Source organism: Passer domesticus, chromosome 6, assembly GCF_036417665.1.
Source record: "Passer domesticus isolate bPasDom1 chromosome 6, bPasDom1.hap1, whole genome shotgun sequence".
In the NCBI taxonomy this organism is placed as follows: domain Eukaryota; kingdom Metazoa; phylum Chordata; class Aves; order Passeriformes; family Passeridae; genus Passer; species Passer domesticus.
Window position 1 is genome coordinate 36083717 of NC_087479.1, and position 16356 is coordinate 36100072.

The 16356-nt window shown below is 42.2% G+C and overlaps 1 protein-coding gene across 4 annotated transcripts in view; it reads right to left on the reverse strand.

Annotated features, from left to right (window-relative positions):
• MIDEAS (mitotic deacetylase associated SANT domain protein) overlaps positions 1-14232 on the reverse strand; it is a 54457-nt gene extending 40225 nt beyond the window's left edge. Inside the window, exon 1 of one of the 4 annotated variants that reach the window (XM_064424477.1) lies at positions 14051-14232. The gene's annotated coding sequence lies outside the window, so the exon portion shown is untranslated. Of the gene's footprint in view, positions 1-12766; positions 12789-13635; positions 13945-14050 lie in introns of those variants that run through there. The other 3 variants (XM_064424470.1, XM_064424471.1, XM_064424474.1) reach the window with 3 other exon arrangements.
• Between the last annotated feature and the right edge of the window lie 2124 nt (positions 14233-16356).

Below are 16356 nucleotides of genomic sequence, written 5' to 3' on the forward strand. Positions count from 1 at the left end.
CATTAAAGTATTTATTAAAGAACTCCCTCACTCATGAATTTAAAAAAAAACCCAAACCAAACCTTGGATGAACTTTTACCAGATCCTCTATTTACAATCATAATTCCTTCCTGAAGCAGCAACTCTCATAAGTACTGTCTGCCTATGATTTCAGCTCAGTGTATTATTATATTTTACGACATGCATCTGTAATTACTAAATATGTTCCAAAATTAAAATTTGTTTTTGTATCTTATTTTTCTGCATTTTGGAGGTAGCAAAACACTGGGTTTTCCCCTGACAGGAGTGCTATGCTCCCCTGCTCTCTCCAAGCATACTGAGTACCTCAGTACCCAGGCCCACTCACACTGCTGTAAAAGGACTGCTTTTGACAAGACACTTCTGTAGGCATCTGGGCACCAACAAATTGTAATGTACATTGCTGTTTTAGCTCATGGTCGGTGTCTCCCTAGTTCATCTAGTTTTTCCAACTCCCTGAGATGCTTATCTCATTCCTACTAGGCAGGAGTAGCGTTCTCCAATCGCTGCTGGAAGAAGCTGGTATAAGCACAAATTTCCATTTATAGATCGCTATTAAAAGGTTTCCTCTCTTGCTCAGGCAAACACTGGGCTCAGTATGATTACAATCCATCTGTGCATATATCTGTTAGAAAAGTTATTTCCTCTTATAGAGGGTTATATTTATTTAGCTGCCCCAGTACAGCTGTTCCAAAGCCACTTGGAGTCTAAAAGCATGCTTTTCTGATGTTGCTTTTCCCAATGAAATGCCTCAGCTGCTGAGCAAGAGCCCGAGTGACAGCCTGCAGAAACATTATCTCCCAGAGGGTCTGCGTGCCCCCACAGCAGAACTTACTGTCCCGGCAAGTCACGGAGCCCAGGCTGCCCCCGCAGAGCCGCCCGGCAGCTGCCCCGGCCCGCGGCCGCCGCCAGCCGGGCCCCTGCATGGAGGGAGAGCCCCGGGGCTGCCGGGCCCCGAGCACCCTGCACGGCCCCGAGCACCCTGCACGGCCCCCGAGCACCCTGCACGGCCCCGAGCACCCTGCACGGCCCCCGAGCACCCTGCACGGCCCCCGAGCACCCTGCACAGGCCCCGGACACCCTGCACAGGCCCCGGACACCCTGCACAGGCCCCGGACACCCTGCACAGGCCCCGGACACCCTGCACAGGCCCCGGACACCCTGCACAGGCCCCGGACACCCTGCACAGGCCCCGGACACCCTGCACAGGCCCCGGACACCCTGCACGGCCCCCGAGCACCCTGCACGGCCCCCGAGCACCCTGCACGGCCCCCGGACACCCTGCACGGCCCCCGGACACCCTGCACGGCCCCGAGCACCCTGCACGGCCCCCGAGCACCCTGCACGGCCCCGAGCACCCTGCACGGCCCCGGACACCCTGCACGGCCCCCGAGCACCCTGCACGGCCCCCGAGCACCCTGCACGGCCCCCGAGCACCCTGCACGGCCCCCGGACACCCTGCACGGCCCTGGACACCCTGCACGGCCCTGGACACCCTGCACGGCCCTGGACACCCTGCACGGCCCCCGAGCACCCTGCACGGCCCCCGAGCACCCTGCACGGCCCCCGGACACCCTGCACGGCCCCGGACACCCTGCACGGCCCCCGGGGCTGCCGCTGTCTGCAGCACGAGCACATCCTGCACGAAAGGCATTCTGCCACACAGCCATCTCATTCAGGTCTGCAATGAGGATTTCTCAATGTTTTCTTTTTTATTAATATACAGCCTCTTTTGTTGTTTATACTGCTTATTTGGCATTTCTACCTATGAATGTACACAGCTTCATTTTCAACTTTTATGTTAGAAGCAAAGTCCCAAAATTATTAATTATATCACTTTATAACAAAGTCACAAATTTATTAAAGCAAGGTGAAAAGTAGCACTGATAGGACTGAGGAAAAACGAAAACACAAAATCTGTTTGAAACTAATGCCCAATACATACTTCAGAAAAAAGCCCCATCAAAAATAAATTAACATTCCTGCCTCAAGGCAAATTTTTCCAGCAATTGTATTTAATAATAGTAAGGGACTGGGCTGTTGCTGAACAGATAAGCTGACATCATTCCAGACACATGAGTTTTCCAGATCCTCCTTTTCATATTTAAAAAAAATTAAACAAAAAAAAATAAAAAAAGAACAACCCTAAACCACCAAAACAAAACCAAAACAAACAAAATCAAGCAAAAAACCACCCTAACAAACACAAAAAACCCACCACCACTTCTACTTAAAAGATGGTGAAGGAGACACCTTTCAAGCAAAATGGTCTCAGTAAGTCCAGTCAGCTTGCAAAGTGTTAATATATGCTTTATTTTATTTCTTCATCTGCTGTGTTTCTTTTAAATTTTGCTTGTGTAACACAGATATGTCAAATCAGTGGTTCTTTCCCTTCAAAGTGGTAACTCATCTCTTTGCCAATTCAGCATTTGGAAGAAATCTTGCAATGTTGGTGTGAGACTTCAAGTCAATTGTGTGAATGAATAAAGGGATATGGAATAATTAAGCAACTTTAACTTTTCAGTAAGATGACTGCAAGTATCATCAAGCAAAATGTTTTGAAGTTACTTGTTTCCAGCAACAAAATCGTTTTCAACTAATCTGACAATGCAGTTGAGATTTTCTGATGGTGTCAGAACCCTGAATATTGAAAGCCAAAAGAAAACCACCTTCTTCCACAAACTCCCTCTTTACTCCATGCAACCTTGCACCAGCTCTCCAAATCAGGACCGTAAGTAGTAGCTACAAAGAGAACACTACAACAAAGCCTTCCTGTTTTCACTTTCTTATGCACAGTGGAACAGTTTTGTGTAAGTTAGTCACAAGCAGAAACCCTATAATAGGAAGGGCAAAGTGTTCACTTTGCAGTTGTTACTGTCAGTTTTTGATTTTCTCTGCTGGTCCTCTCTAGTAACACAGAGCAAAAGTAGTATCAGTTTCACAAAAAATACAGCTGTGTTCTTGAACATAAACACAACTTCTCTCAACTTCTTACTTCCTTACAATCCAAAATTACCTGTGTGCAAGACTGCCCTGTCCTTCCTACACTGTAGCCTTTTGGGTCCACAACCAACCTATAGCTGTTCCAAGTGAAGGTTTAAAGGGTTACAAACAAGCAATCATATAACCAAATATTTTTCGCCCTTTTTCGTGCAAGAAAACTTCATACTCTTCAAATCTGTTGTAGGATGCATTAAGCTATTTTGTCTTGACAGACTAGTAGATTTTCATTAAAATATATCAACAATATGCAAAAATTTTATGGGGGAAAGCAAAGGGTTAAAACCTCCATGATAGCTGCTGCAAAGAAATAGTAGTAAGTAACTTGACAAAATATTCACAGTCTCCTGCATTCAAAGTCATTATGCTTTTCCCCTCCAGACAGGGTCAGTATGTCCTGCCAATTCATGAGCTCCCAAAAATAAACCAGTTGAGTAACTAAAGATGTCAATAGATTTTCACATTGCCTCCACACTTCCAAACTGTATGGCTTAGATGGTTACTTGTAAACAGCCAGGCATCCTACACTTAACCTAGAGCACTTTCCTAAGCAAATTCTGTCACTTACAGTTACTCTGTTAGAGCTGTCACTGAACAAAGAATATTTTTCCACCTCCAAACTGTACTCTCATAAATCAAGTCACTCAGAAAGAACTGCTTTTTTAAAATGCTTGATAGCACATAGCAAAATTGAGTAGTTCTATTCATCTTCACAATGAAAAAAACCTTCAACAGAGCAGCTGAGAGATGTAAAAAATGCCCTGAACCCATACTTCAAGGGAGAATGTTGATCCACCACTTTCTTTTCTACCATCTTTGTCCTTTTCAGTGATACTACCAAAGTTACCCAAATGAGAAACAGAAAAGTATGAAATAACTCTGCATAAGAGGAGACTGAAATCACCTAAGTGCAGAGAACCAGGGAAAATAATAATTTTGATCACTGACATGATTGAAAGGCAAGTAAGTAACCTGGCTAGGGAAACTACTCAATCTGCTCCACACAGAAATTGAAGAACTCATTTCTAGAGTGCAATCCAGAAGCCTCCATTCCCCATCTTAGATTTCTAGAACAAACATGATAGGATTAACAGAGAACTAAAATTCAGGCTTTTAGTAACAAGATCCAGGAAAACGCCAGTCAAGAGGGCCCATAGCAGATGCATATAATCAAACATGTATCTGCAATTCAATGAAAAATTGCTATTTCAGCTTAAGTGCCTCTATCTGCTGGAGGTAAACAGAGGGCGCCAAAAACCATTTCTGAACAGCGATGTCAGCTGGTTCTCAAGGAGGTGTGAGAGGGTCTGGGCTGCTCTACAAAGCCTGCTGACAAAGCACTCACCCAGCCATAGAGATGCAAATTCAGACTCACATACCACACCTTCCCCTATCAGGAGGGCCCATCAATCAACTCCTCTGTGTGGGACAGAATTCCCATTTCTACTCACATTATGCCACTGAGTGTTAGGTCAGAGTATTGTTTTGACGATAATCTCACCTTTAAACAAGGATGATAACATGGCACAAACAATGTAAAGTTCTTGGCAACAGGCAGCTTGCAAGAAAGTGAGCAGACTGGAAACATTTTGTTGTTTTATGTCCCATGGCACCAGAAAACAAATGCTTCCTGAATTGCATTTTGCTGTCCTCTCAGGTCCTTAGTCCCATTTATCCTATAGCTGTCTAACAGCTTGCAGTGTAGACTCGTGTATTAGATACAGGAAGTTCCACAACTGGAAGACCTAATGCTCTTCTGCATGAGGGCAAAGAGCATGACTTGCTCTAAGCTCAGGGTACCTGTTCCTTATTGCTGCCCATTTTAGTTTCCATATAAGCAGCTTGTTTTGTCTAAGTATGAATAAAAGGATCAATGAAATCATCATTTCCCTTTAAGGGTGGGACACCACAGAAAGAACAATAAAAGCACTTCAGGCTACTAAAAGAGATTAAGAGCAAGATTTTACTTCAGATTTTTAAGGCTATGCAAAGCCATTGCCTTCTTGGGAAGAGTATGGATGTGACTTCTTAAATATTTTAACCCAATTAATATGTTAGAAAGCCCCCCTAGCTTCAATTTCCAGGCTGTAGCCCTGAAACAGATCTCCGTAAGAACTGCTGGTACAGACCCTATCACAGCATTGCAATCTCCACTAGCAAATGAGATCCTCAAATAGCTTTTGACAAAAGGGACCCCTCTAGATTGCTCAGCTTCCCAAACGTCTAGGTGTATCCTGCAACTTTGTAGCATATTATTCAAACTAAAGTGGTACAAACCCGCAGTAAAACCATATTGCTTCAGAAAATGAATGTAAAACTGTAAACTGATTATGCAGCCTGAGATCAGGTGCAGACTATTTTATTAATGCTCATGATGTGAAGATGTCCTGGTTCCAGCCAGCACAGGGTTATTTTTTGTAGCAGACATGAGGGGCACAGCTAGGTCATGGAGGTTACTCTACACCATCTCATGTCATTGCTGGGATGGAAGAAAGAGACATCATTCTAGGGAAAAGGGTGACTGTGGAAATTGTAGATTTCCTTCTGGTGAGAAAATGTGGCAGAGGGAGCCATCAGCTATTTTATTGCTGTTACTGCTCCTTTTCTTATCTCATTGCTGTTTCCAGTAAATTGCTCTGAGCTCAACCCCATGATCTTTGCCTTTTGTGCCTCCAATTCTCCTCTTCAGCCCATCAAAGCGGGAGGGGAGGAGAAAAGAGAGAGACCCAGTGTGTAGTTTGGAGAGTGGGGGCACTAGACTGGGGAGTACCATTCCTAAACCTTGACAGAAGAGCAGAAGAAAAACATCTTATGCAGGTTTGAATTATACTCAAAATCCCTCTTCAGCAGAGGGATCTCAAACTCAAGAGAATATAGAAAACTGGATTTCTATAATCCAGTTTCATAAGAAATTATCTTTCTGTATTTGACACCCAAGGGTTGCTGCAAATATTAGTGCCATCTCTGCTTTTCAGCTGAGTAACATGTGAACCACTGAGTTTTCTTGTTTGCTTTTTGTCACATGGTCCTTGGAGTGTGCTGGTATGGTGCTATACAGGCTGAAGTAAGCATTTACAATTTGAGATCAAAATTCCAAATATAGTTTAAATACCAGTATCTCTCACAAAGGAAGCATCAAGAATTTCTAAATCTAGGTATCTTCCTATATTAGCACTTTTTTATTTTGTGTGAGCATGAGAATGTTGGTTTGTGGGTTATCTTTTAAAAACAAGGTGTTTTGCTCTTGCATCTAAATGTCATTCTTCCACAAATATCAACAGGAACATGATAGTACTATAACAATAGAATATTGCTGATCAGGATTGGAAAAGACTATTGATTTATCACCACTGGGGAAAAAGAAACACTTCTGTTAAGAAAAAAGTAAAAGCCATTTCAACATCACTTTAGTCAGCACAGAAGCAGCAGCAGCATCTTGCCAACGTGGGTGTTTTAACATCAACTACAAGTATCAAATACACTGTCCCTTTAACTAAATATCCATGTATATGTGGTCAAGCAATTGCTGGTGTTGACAAGTACTTGGGCCACTGCCCTTGCTCTCATACTTGCCTAATGATACCTGGCAGAGGTGCCTAGCAAAGAAATCCATGAAGTGGCTAAAAAGCAGCAGTGCAAGCTGGAGGCCAGTGAAGGGTCTCCAGCCTTGCTCTATCACCTGTGTTAGAAATGCATTTGCTTTATGAACAGTCCACCCCAGCTTCATCTGTCTCCTGTTCTTAAGAATTCAGCAAATACATGTTTATGCCACTCTCAGACAAACAAATACCTGCATCGTGGCATACATGTATGCACAAGTAGGCTAGTGCATTTTAAAATGCCAGGAGAGATTACCTGAATAAGGAAACTGAATTTTCTAGTGTGCAATTTTTATCAGTAGTAATTATGATTATTAAAGAGCTCTTCCAGTTGCAGAGAAAAACTTTACAAATCAAGACTTCAAATCTGCATTTCTTTTGCTAACAAAGCTCTCTGAATTTTAATTTCCTCTCTAAAGGTAAGGTAACTAGGGTTAAAAAGCCCAGATAGCTTTGTTAATCTTTTAATAGAAAAATATCATCTACATCAATAAAGCTTCTTGCAGGGCAGCCCCTTATTCACTGTTAACAAGCGCAAAGCCCGAGTATAGTATCAGCTATATCACACTTCTCAGGTTTTCAATTTCTCAATTCTTCAAATGTTTATTCTTTACATCTCAAATTCAAAATTAAAATATACTGTTTATAAGGAGCCTCACATTCTTTTTGTATCTTCTTAGGTACGAAAAGGTCTTTTTATCACTGATCAAATTTTTCTACAGAAACATTTACAGTACATTTTCTGCAGAAAGAAAGCTGCAATAGCAAAATAAGTCAGTTAGCACCCTACCTGAAATATTTTGCTTTTGACAAAGAAAAATGATTAAACCAAGGAGAAGTCACATACTTCAAAAGGAAAGCAGTTCTCATACTTCAAAGGGAAAGAAATGTCTTAAATATCCTTTTGACTCTTAAATGTATTTAGAAAATCACGATAACAAAAGACCACTTCAATGCTGAAATTAAATCAGAAGAAAGTGAGGCTGATAATCAAATGCAACATTTTGCACAGTTTTTTACTTACAATAACACCCTTTATGTGCAAAGGCTTTCTAGTTATTCAAGGACAGTTTAAGCCCCTAATAACCAGAATGCCTAAGGGTATAGTAATGCTTCACTAGTATGACTAAAGTCAAGCTTTTGTTTTTAATATATTCCTTTTCTTCTCCAGAGGCATCTCAACATCCCTTAAAACAGGTTCATTTAAACAAATATTGTTTGGAAAGTCCACGTTATTTACTGATATATACTTATATTTTATGAAGATTTGAAAGTCCAATAGCTTTCCATTTAAAAATCCAAATAAAATGTGTATTATTGATTAGATATTATGGATACTATAATTGTTCCCTATATATATCATGCATGATAACATCTAGAGTTTATCACAAAAGATTCAAAGAGAATAATTCAACTCAGAATTTTCAAAGTCATAAAATCAAACTAAATCATAGAGGCAGTCAGATTTCCCTGCCAGTTTCACATTTGTGAGTATTTGGGATCCTAAGCTGTCATCATTGGAATTTCTTAAAGCAGTCAGCATGTCTTACAGCTGTGGCTCTCTCTCCTCCCACCAGGAATTTGGCAGTGCTGGGATTTTGTTCTCAAATGGTATAAAATCAAATTTCAATAGGAAAATACTTTGCTAAATTCTTCTCCGCCCAAGTGCAGTAATTTCCCACAAACACAGCAAACTCTCCTTTCAGGAAGTGCATGAAAGAATACATTATGTAGGGGGAAAAAAATGCCTGAAATCAAAACAGTTTAAACTCCCAAGAGTATTGTTAAGGATATTATAAAATTGTAAACAAGAATGCAATTCTTGACAAACAACCAGGTGACATATGCAGGAGTTGCAAAGGAAATGCTCAAGGAATCCCAGATGTACACAGGCACAGCAGGTAAGGCCGCACCTAAGCATACGTGATTAAGTCAAGTTTGAAATCTTGCAACATCCTCATGAAACCTGCGATCCAAACAAAAATGCACTTTTACCTATGAACTACACCATAACAAGGCTACTTGGAGATTATTCAGACTTCTGGGACTAGTTTCAACTTTGGACCTCATTACGATGCACAGTGCAGACAAGGCGAGGAGCATTTCAGCAGGCTGGCTGCCCCACAGCCTGCAGCTCCAGACAGCAACAGGTTCTGGTTTGTCCATGCTGAAGGGAAGCAGCCACTCTGACAGCTGGAAATCCACCATACAACTCTGTACCACACACAGGCTGCAAAACCAAACCAGTATTTCAAAAAGTCCTATTAGTTAGAAGCCCTTCAAAAAATAAAATAAAAAAATAGACAAGAACAAAACTTGCAGTTAAAATTAATGCATATTTTGATCACCATTATTCTAGAAATAACAAAAGCAACATAATCAAAGACAACAAATTAAGATAAACTCCAAAATACAGCACTATATTCAAGGTTAAAGTAATGATACAAACAGTCAAATTAAAAACTTCAGCATGGTTAAAAAAAAAAACAAAACAAAACAAAAAAACAAACTAAACAAAAACATCCCAAACTACTCTAGCATCACAAGGAAAAGAAACTTTTGTTCTCAGGGGAACTGCGTTATAAAATTAGATACGTGAGTGTATACAACAAATGGTGTATATACATATAAATATACACAAACATTTAATTTGTCTTCTTAAAACAAATGACAGGAAGATATACCAACATATATCATTGTACTGTAATCTCTCCTATGATGGGGAAAGCCAAGTGACTGAGAACCAATGTGAGAAGATAATAGGCAGCAAAGAAAAAACAAAGCCTGAACACTGACTTGATTCCTCTTCCTGTCTCTTTACATCCCTGCTCTGAACATGTAATCTATCACTAAAGTAAAAAAAGATATCAGAACTGTTTCTCAGTTTACTACTTCAGGTGCTAATAGCACTTATCTTGTTTCAATCCTTACCAATGCTAAAGTCAAACACTACAGAACTTAAACATTAATTTTCACTAATTAAGGGTAAAAGGGAAAACATTATTCTATGCTTTGCTGTAAACCTTTCAAATTGTCTTTAAGAACAAGCAAAAAATTAACACACTGAACACTTGGGCCACACCCTCCCAATCTAGCTTTTCCCATTTTTCAACTTCTTGATTAACACCAGCCATCAATTCAACAAGGGGCAATCATGTAGTCTACGTGTACATAAAAAGAACATTAATTTTGGGGTATGTACATTTCAAATAATATCTGTACATCATATTGTATACAGATTAATTAATTATATTAATTTAAGCCTTGTTATCTGGTGGCTGTCAGTTGCAAAAAATACAACAGAAAGCTTCAAGAGAGCCTGAAAAGCAAGATTTAATAATTACCAAGATTATCTCTGCATCCACATTCGAATGGTTGCTCCTAAATACCTGGACTGCTTTCAAAATGCATGTATTCACACTTTTTCCCGGTGTGCAGAGTAGGGCTTTCCCTGATAACTTTTTGAGTCACTGGAGTCGATCAGCAGACACTTAGGGCTGCAGCTGGAGCCCGCTCAGCAGCAGAAGCTGAAGCTGTGCACAGCGCTGTGGAGCGCTCCTCCAGCAGCCTCCTGCTGCACACATGCCAACTGTGCACTGCGAGCTGCTGGAGCTTCCACACGGAACGCAAGCTACCCAAACTCAAATTATTACTTGACCAGCCACCTCTTTCAGGGACGTCTGCAGTGCACAACGAGGATTTCTTAGTTTGAAGGCTCAAATCACACCGCGGGAGCGTGTGATTCAAACTACAAGCAACTCTCGTCTGACATAAAGCTCTCTGCCACACTTGCAATAATTATTAGGGAAGGTCCTCAGGATATTTCCTTGAATTAGCAGTTCATCCCTCCTATTTTACAAATTGCTCAGTGACAAGTCTTCCCTTTGGATGTGACTCATAAGCCTTGGCTGGCTCCTGCCAGAACCTGCAGCTTTTTGGGCATGTGTTGCAAAACCTCACCACCAGAGCTCCTGCCTCCTTCACCTCCCCCTTTCACACTATGAATACTCAAAGTGCTTTACTTCTCACTTCATGGCTCTCAGAATGTAACTAATTGCACTGGAGACAACATTCATATTTACTACATTTAATTTTAGCATAAACTGTAATTTACTGCAACCAGTACTAAGATTTTATGCAATGGTCCAGACAAAAAAAAAAAAACAAAAAACAAACAGGGTACAAAAAAATCAGCTCTTACCAACACCAACATTCTTATTCCACAATTTGATCAGCTGGTTAAAAAAAAGTGTTTGCTAAATGTTTACCTAAGCTCAACAGAAAACTATGTAAGTTTCTTGAGTAGAAATCCTTCAAAAACTGCTAAGCATATAGCAAGTATATCCACCTTTGCAAACAGGGCCACAGGCTAGAACAGATTTCCACTCTGATTCATGGCAGTCCCTCTTGTCTCCTTACAAGCACACCTCCACACACACACCACCAAGGTGGCCATTGCCAAAGGAAGGCTGCATGTCCTCAAGTCAGGGGCAACTAAAGGGCTTGATTAGCAGCTCGACAGAAGACTATCGTGAAAGGGATAACAGGCTTGAAAATATCTCCCGTGGCTCCGCAGCCACCACCAACAGGTGACCATAAGAGTGAAAATGCAAAAATGTAAACTAGCATTTGGAGCATTTATGCAAGCTTTTGAAAAGCTTGCATTGTGCTACAGCCCTCATCACTTCATATCTCCACTACTTGCATGCACCTGGATGGGTTAAAGGCTAGCACAGCTACACCTTTGTTTTGCTAACATGCACACAAATGTATATATATCTATGACTAATTCCACTGAGAACCACAGGACAACTCAAGGGCGTGCAAGTTACCTACTCCTTTGGATACAAGTACAAAGAATCCTGGCCAAAAACTCTCCCTCCAGACAGGTTGTGAAAACAAAAAGACTTAGCATAAGGAATGACTATATCGTATCACTATCACAAATGATTCAAGAAATCTTTAAGAACTACTCCAGAGGTAATTTTCACATTAGATCATCCAGTATAACATAGATTGTCAAGTTAGTCAAGGCATGAAGTACAATTTCAAGAAAAATCTACAAGTAGAACATTACTGTAATGCACACAATAACATATGTTTCGTATGTTTTATTGAAACAAAATGCTCCAATAAACTTACAGAAGGATCACTAAGATCTTTTATCAAATGACAAAAAAGCCAAAAAACAACAAACAAAACACCACTGTCAACAGATCCCTTCATTATTCATTAACAAAGCCACATAAATTTTACATGAAGCATTTTCTTGAGAACCTGAGGAAACTACCAATAATATGACCTGTATCTTCAGCTAAAATACATTTTAGTTGAACACCAAGAAATTTTAAAGCAGCTTTCCATTTTTATAGTACTTTTCATTGCAGTACTCAAAATACTTTACAAGCCTTTGTGGCATTTATTAAGACATCAGCTATAATAGCTGAAGACACCACTACCAGAAAATTGTCTCTAATGTTAGGCCAGTCTCTGGCCTAATCTCTCAAATTTGTCATGAATTCCAAGTACTCTCAGAACTAAGCTGATAAAAATAACAGGTGACCAGTATTTCTGAAAAACAAATCTTAGGGAACTTATGTTGTACCCACAAGAACTTTGGAATAATTATGATGTTCTTTAAAGTCTTAGTTAAGAGCCTTGCTAATACAGTGTCAGTGGCACACTTTCTCAGAGCCTCATACTATCCCTCAGCCAGCACTGCCTACAAGATCACTGAACCAGATGCAACTTTTGAGTTAAGTTGAAAAAGCATGCTCTGAGCGAATCTCTGGTCTGGCAGTTCTTTCAAGCTCTTAAGTTTTTGTGGCCTGACACAGAAACTCTCCCCAGTGCTGTTCTCTCAATTTCCAAGCCAGCTAGCTGAACTGCAGTTGCTTATTTTAACATAGGTCTTTTTCCCACACAAGCACACAAAAAATTAGACGAGACCAAAATTACGCTAAACGTGCAAGACTGTAGCAAACCTGCTTAGATTTCACCTTGTATATAATCACTTTAGAAACATGAGCCTGCAGATTCAATGAGCTTTCAATTTCTGTCTGCTGTGATTTCAGAAACTACTAGTGGCGTTACTGCTGAGTATTTCAGATCTGTGATTTCTACGATCAGCCTCACTCCACTTCTCCTACCTTCCTCTTCTAATTCTATGAAGAAGTCGGTCTAAGAGGAACGTGGCAGTTCAGTGCAGAACACATTCTCTTTTTAGCATTTGCAATGCAAAACTAGGTTTTGTTCGGTACAGAAATCTTGCACAATAGCCTGTGTATACGTATTCGTTCCAACAATGCTGTCCTATGCAATCACTCTGTAATTACACACAGTCATAAAGCTGCTGCTGTTGCTGCTTGGAACTGCAGTCTCGCCCTCTAAACAACCTAATAGTCTCTGCATTAGGACATTTCTTTTTCTCTCTTCCCCTCCCTTAACTGCTTGCTCCAGTAGAGATGGCCTTTACACTAAGCTCAAAGCACGCAGTCGGAATGAAATCAAGTTACTATTAAAAATTAGATGTTTTTAAAAGAACGTAAAATAAATCTCTGTTGAGCAAATAGAATATTTCGCTAATTCTGCAAGCTGCAACCACACAAGACTTTACAAACCAAAAATAAATCCTGCTTACGCCCGTTTAAAAAAAACCCGTAAGTATTATATAAGACTCTCACATACGCGCGTAGGTGTATTGTCAGCTTTTACTGCTAAACTGCAACGAATCGGTCTTTTGCAGTTGCTGCCAGAAAAGAGCTGTACACTTGAGAGCACGGGATTTTTCAAATATTATCTAACAAATTCCTCCCCACCCCCCTCCACTGCGAAAACCCCAGCAGAGCGATCCGACCCTCGCCACGATGCGCGCCCAGCGGCGGCCGGGGCTCGGCGGCTCCCGCGCAGCACCCGCGCCCCGCACACGCCGGGCTGCCCCGGCTCGCCACGCCGCGAGCAGAGGGCTTCCCCCCGCCCCAAACCAGCCCCCCCAAAATTCCAGCCGCAGGCAGCTCACCCGGACACAGGCACATCCCGAAAGCAATGCCGCAACCAGGCAGCCGCGAAGAAACCCCTCCGGAGCGCTCGTAACAACTCCGGGCACGGCAGGAGGCGATGGCTCAGCAGCCGAGCCTGGTCCCCCGCAGCAGGCGGGCCGGGAGTGCCGCTGCCCCGGCCCCGTGGGGCTGCGCGGCCCGGGCGCGGAGCCAGCCGCCCTCGTCACCTCCACAGGTACTTCTGCTCCTCATCCTGCACCCTGCACCCACAAACAAAGTGCGCACCACCACCCCCAAAAGAAAAGCCCCAGGGAAGACACCCCCTCTCCAAAATGGCAGGAAAACGGAAGCAAATCGTGCAAATTCAAAAAAATTAAAAAAAAAAATAAACGCGCGGAAAACAGGAGAAGGAAGAAAGAGAACGCGCTGGCTCACCTGCGCAGCCCGGCACGGCGGGCGCCGCGGGGGAACGTGGAGCGCCTGTTTGCAGAGGGGGGCGGGCGCGAAGAAGGAGGGGGGAAAAAAAACAAACTTTGTTTCTTTCTCTCCGGGACTCAGCGAAAGCGTCACTTCCTAGTGCAGTAAGCGGGGAGGCTCCCGGGCCCGGGCTCCTCAACTCCTCCTCCTCCTCCCGGCTGCCTGCTCCTCCCTCCACCGCGCAGCTTCCCGCCGGCCCTCAGCGCCTCAGCCCGGCGCGGGCCTGGGCCCCCTGCCCTTGTGCACGGATCTCGGCGCGACCTTCTGCGCTTGGCTGTCCCTGCTGTTGGCAACGACGGAGAGGAAATCCCCAACGAGTGAGGGGCGGGCGGAGAGTTTGCAGCATTGATTTGAAAGCCAAGCCCTGCAAAATACTGCCGTGTCCAATGCCCGGCGGAAAGCGCCGCTGTGATGCCCCGAGTTCAGAGCCAGCCTCTTCGGTGAGATAAGGCTTCGTGTCCTTTCTCTCGAAAGAAAAGCAAACAAAGGGCTTTTGCTTTTTAAGGAAACCCTTGTACCAAAGGAAAACGTGCTTTTTTGTTTCCCTCTTTCGGTCCCTTTTCTCACTTTTTCAGAAGAAAAAGTGGAGAAAAAGAAAAAAAAGAAATGGAGAAAAGATGTTAGTCCAATGCAAATCCTCAGGCCATGCCATAGATTCTTGGCTGTTTTACCAACACCTGAAATTTACTTTCACAATAACTCATACTTCTGAGGTTTCTAAAAATGTCCAGCTCCTCTTCTGGAATATGGCTTCCTCTGCTGCCTTGGCCAGGAATACAAAACACAGTGTGCTGACAAATGCAGGCACGCTACTCTACCCTACTAAGGCAGGAAATAAAGAAGCTGCTTTGTCATTGCTCCCTCTGTAGACTGCTCTGCTACTTGAGTTTGTTAACAATCAATGAAACTTTTAGATTATAAATTAATCTTTAGACAGTATTCACAGATTAGACTCACATTCAGTGAAACGTCAAGCAACATGAAAAAGCCAAATATTTTTCTTCAGTGTGCATGTTGCCACATGTTTACCTTCATCCAGGCTCAGATCATTCAGTGCACACAGCACAGCAGCATTGGATTTTGGGTTTTTTTTTCCAGACGAGCAGGGTAGTTTCCCTTCCAGCATGTATTGCCTTACAGAGTGAAATATAGAAGTAATTTCTGCACTGCTCACGGTAGTTCATATTTCTTTCACAACAGCTCCTTGCAGAACTTTTTACCAGAGAAGCTCAAGATGTGTAGAAACAGGAGCCCAGAGAAGTGACTTGCCCATGACTACAGATGCATAACCAGGTTACTCTGATGAGTCCCAGGTCAGCAGTCTAATTACCACACCCAGTCTTTTCCTGTCATGGTGCAGAGGATAACAGTGAGACACATGGTAGTGAAGAGCAAAATAGTAGCCACAGGTACTACTGGTAAAGGGTTTTTTCTTTCACAACCAGAGGTATCATTTGATGCAACACCTTCTCAATAGGACCTTCAAGGAAAACTCTGCTATAGCACCATTAATACATTTGCTCTTCCAAACTCATGATAGACAGGAACAATAAGTCAATAACTATTTAAATCAATACAGAAAGAATATTCCCAGATGTTCACAAATTACCTAATATGTAAAGCAAACATAAATTATTGAACATCTAACAACTAGCTGTAGCCAAGGCATACAACTCATTCATTTAATTTACCCTAATAAAGATTGAAAAGAGAGATTCAATAAACTGGAGTTATTTCCTCTCTGTTATGTTAGGCAATTGGTGCCTCCCATGAAGCACATCAGATATTGATGAGATTGAAATTACTTATGTCAGCCTTCACTGGGGGGAGAACAAACCCTACCAAAAATAAACCCAAACCCCACCAATCTTCTCTGATTTTAAATCATGTTCTAACAGCAAAGTGTATCTCTTTGTTCCAGGCAGAACAAATGCATGTTGTACTTCACCTGTTTGGAGGCTGGGAGCAAAATGATGAGCAGCATCTTGTATTTCACAATACTTAATCACATAAAAGCAGCAGACAAAGGCAGAAACGTCATCATCCGGCTGCAGAAGCTAAATTGCACAGAGCAGGGAGTGTGCTTTCTGCCCTGCTCTAGGAGATATTTTAACTTGTTGGGTTTGATAGTTCCCTCCTAAATAACGTATCAGGTAGATAGGAATCCTGCTGAGCCAAAGACAACAGGGGAACCACAAGGACAAAGCTGAAACACACTGTAAGATGCAAAATCTATAGGAAAGGATGACTGTATTTCCTAAACA